We start from the raw sequence: 4,203 nt of genomic DNA on the forward strand, positions 1-4,203 counted from the left end.
AGACCTGCGTGAAGGGGCCTGGTGACCCAGCCTGGCGTGGAGGGGGCCGGTGTCCCAGCCTGGTGTGTGAAGGGTTTGTGGCCCAGTCTGTGAATGGGCTTGAGGGGTCTGGGAGCTCCAGACCCAGCCCTGGTTCAACCATCGGCCCAGTTGGTGCAGGATTACCGGCAGGTAAAAGAGCCCGACAACTAGGGCGGTTGCCTAGTGTTACAACTGGGATCACAAACAGGATTAAGAGCTAGACGACTGGCGCTGCGAGCAGGATTCGTGACATTAGCCTCGCAGTAGCCAGACACCCAGATGGCTACACTTTGTATGAGAGGCCACAGTGGAGGAGAGATAGACCATCACAGGGCTCACCTCTTCTGTGTTCTGTCTCTCGGTTCACTGTCCTTTTTTGCCTGATGCCATTGTCTTGAAAACCATTATTCCGTGTGTTTTGTGGTTTTTTTTTTTTCTTCTGTTTACTCAGGCAGGAGGGTAAATCTGAGAGAGAGAGAGAGAGAGAGAGGCAGAGACAGACAGAGAACTCTCAAGATGCGCAGGGTCCCCCTGAGTATTCAGCAAAAGGCTGATGAGCACATGCTGGTGAGGAACAGCTCAAAGCTGGGGAAAGAACCCCACCAAAATGTCAGGGGTGCACATGTTCATCGCAGCTCTGTTTACAGCAGCCAAGAGTTGGAACCAACCTGAGTGCCCATTGACACATGACCGGATAAGGAAAGCGTGGTACATGTACTCGAGGGAACACTAGTCTGCAACAGAAAAGAATGAAATTCTGGCATTTGCAGCAACATGGATGAACTCGAGAAGATTATGTTAAGTGAAATAAATCAGGCACAGAAAGAAAAAACCACATGTCCTCACAAGTGGGAGCTAAATAAATAAATAGAAAGAAAGAAAGATACATCACAATGATATGTTGAACTTTCAAAAGGAGAGAACACAGCTGAGGTTACCAGAGGTGGGAAAGGTGGAGGGGGAGGGAGGTTAGCAAGAAATTGGCGAAAGGCCTTAAAAAATGATTATGTCGTGTGATGCTGAATATATTAATTATCCTGTTTGAACATCACATATTGCACGTACGTATTTGTAAGGCCACCAAGGAAGGAGACGCTAGCCAGGTAAAGGAAGAAAAGAGGATTTTATTAGCAAGCAGCAAGCGGACCTGCTGGGCTGAGCCAAAAAATGGCATCAGCACCAAGAGGCGGTGTGTGTCTTCTTCTATAGGGTTAAGATTAGCATCTGGCCCAGCCTAGGAAGACGGTCACAATGTTCCATTCCGGGTACAGCCCCTCATGGGAGCGGAGACTTGGGGAGACAGAAACCCTGGGCTAACAGAGGGAGACAGCTATGATGTTACACTCTGGGGACAGCCTGCTCAGCCTGCTCCTGGGAACAGAGACTTGGGGAGACAGAAACTGAGAGGAAGGAAACTTTAGGGAGGGGGCTTTCTAAAGGTCAGGCTCTCAGTTCCAGGGACCTAACGGTATTGATAGTCAACACGGCACCCCACAGACATGTACAATCAGTTATGTTTCAATTTAAAAAATGTTTTTTAAAAAGCGGTTCTCATAGAAATAGAGGGTAGAATACCGATCACCCGAGGCAGGAGGGAAGGGAGTTCAGGGGGAGAAGTGGTGGCCTAATGGGTACAAAACTCTGCTGCCTACCCTGAGTGAGTCCTTGTGCAGCATATGCATGTATTGAAACCACACACTGTACCCCACAAAGATATGTAAATAGACGTTTTTAAAAAAATTTTTTTTAAGTTATTAGTGGTACAATAGTAAAGGTGGCCCGTGCTCACACGGTGCCAGGAGCAGTGTTTCTTCCCACCAGCCAGACTGGGCATCCTCATAATTCACAGTGCAACGGGTAGAATGCTCAGAAAGGTCTTGCCTCAGTAGTGATGGGGCTGCCAGATGTCACAAATAAAAACAGGATGCCCAGTCAAATTTGAATTTCAGGTAAACAACGAATAATGTTTTAGTATAAGTATGTCCCTGTCTGGCTACTGCTAAGCTACAGCTAAGGCTGATGTCGTGTATCCTGCTCGCAGCGCCAGTCATCTAGCTCTCAATCCTGTTCGTGACGCCAGTTGTAACACTAGGCGACCGCACTAGTTGTCGGGCTCTTTTACCTGCCGGTGATCCTGCACTGACTGGGCCGATGGTTGAACCAGGGCTGGGTCTGGAGCTCCCAGACCCCTCAAGCCCATTCACAGACTGGGCCACAAACCCATCACACGCCAGGCTGGGTCACCAGACCCCTCCACGCAGGTCTACGAGCTAGGCAACCGGCCAAAAGGTCCTTGGAAGCTGCAAGTCTGGAAAAACATGGCCACAGGGTGGGTGCCTGGGGCAGTAAAAACCAGCCAACGTGGCACCGTGCAGGTGCTCCCACTCCACCCACACACACAATGTTACCGAACCACCCTGAACTGTCTCCAAGGCGAGGGGAGCCTGAACAAATTGTTCCGTTCTCCCAACACTGGCCTTACCAGACTCTCACCTGTTTGTTTCCTCAGCTCTGATTCCTGAGACAATCACTGTTTCATGTATTTTGTCCTTTTTTTTTTTGTTTGTTCAAGCAGGAGGGTAAATCTGATCCCTGTTAGTCCATCTTGGCCTGAAGTAAAAGTCATTTTACCTTTTTAAAACCAAGAAAAATGAGATTTCTCCTTCCACAGTAACAGCTTTATCTACTGTTTTAGAGTGAACAATCCAGTGGTTTTTCAGGATATTCACAGGGTTGTGTAGCCATCTTCATTACCAAATTTTAGAACATTTTCATCACCCCCAGAAGAAACCTCATACCCATTATCAGATGTTCCTTGTTTTCCATCTTCCCCATTCTCTGGCAATCTTTTTTTTTTTTTTTTTTTTGGTCTATGGATCTGCAATTCTGGATATTTCACATACAACGTTAAACAAAATGCAACATGGCCTTTTTTTTTTTTTTTTTTTGGTCTATGGATCTGCAATTCTGGATATTTCACATACAACGTTAAACAAAATGCAACATGGCCTTTTTTTTTTTTTTTTTTTGGTCTATGGATCTGCAATTCTGGATATTTCACATACAACGTTAAACAAAATGCAACATGGCCTTTTTTTTTTTTTTTTTTTGGTCTATGGATCTGCAATTCTGGATATTTCACATACAACGTTAAACAAAATGCAACATGGCCTTTTTTTTTTTTTTTTCCTTTTTGTCTTTTTTCGTGTCCGGCACTGGATCACAACCCTCAGTGTCGCCCCCGTACCGGACCGGGACTGGCAACGGGATCGCAACGGTCGGTGTCGCGCCCGCACCTCGCTCAGCCAGTGAGCGGGAACCGGTCTGTATGTGGGATCCGAACCCTCGGCGGGAGCGCCGCCGCGCTTCCCAAGCGGCGCACTGTAGCAGTGCACCACCGGGCCGGCCCCAACATGGCCTTTTGTGTCTGGAGTCATCCACTAGCCTTCAAGGCTTACCCACGTGGCAGCGTGCATCAGCACCTTGTTCCTGCTATGGCTGACTAATCTATTGCATGAACATCACATTGTGCTTTTCCATCTATCAGTTGGTAATCGTGGCTTCCACTTTGTAGCCCTTATGAATAATGCTACTATAAACATCCATGTACAAGTTATTGTGTGGACATATGTTTTCTATCCTCTTGGGTATATACCTACGAGTGGAATTGCTGGGTTGTGTTGTAAAGCCGTGTTTAACATTTTGAGGAACTGACAAACTCTTTTCCAAGTTGACTGCCGCATTCTACATTCCCAACCAAATTGTCTTGGCATGTTTGTCAAACATCAATTGACTACAAGTCCATTTCTGGACTCTGAATTTGATTTCATAAATCTATGTATCTATACTCATGCCAGTACTGTTTTGATTATTGTGGCTTTGTAGTAAGTTCTGAAACCAGGAGGTGTGAGTCCTTTAACATTTAACATGTTTTCTGTGTAGATTCCTTAAGATTTTTCTGTGTACAAGACCACATCATCTGTAAATAGAGATCGATGACTTCTTTTCTAGTTCGGATGCCTTTGTTTTCTTGCTTAATTACCCTAGGTAGAACTTCATTGCAATGCTGACTAGAAGATAGAAGTGAAGACAGAAGACATCCTTGTCAAAGGTTTTTGATAGTCAAAAGACGCATATACTGTCCTTCCTCCTCTCCCGGCGGCGGCGGCGGCGGCGGCGGCA

The 4,203-nt window shown here is 46.3% G+C and overlaps 1 protein-coding gene across 1 annotated transcript in view; it reads left to right on the forward strand.

Annotated features, from left to right (window-relative positions):
• The window catches only part of LOC103595375 (ras-related protein Rab-12-like), an 18,243-nt gene that overhangs the window by 11,997 nt on the left and 2,043 nt on the right, over positions 1–4,203 (forward strand).

The sequence above is a fragment of the Galeopterus variegatus genome, unplaced genomic scaffold (genome assembly GCF_000696425.1).
Source record: "Galeopterus variegatus unplaced genomic scaffold, G_variegatus-3.0.2 Scaffold1752, whole genome shotgun sequence".
Lineage (NCBI taxonomy): Eukaryota > Metazoa > Chordata > Mammalia > Dermoptera > Cynocephalidae > Galeopterus > Galeopterus variegatus.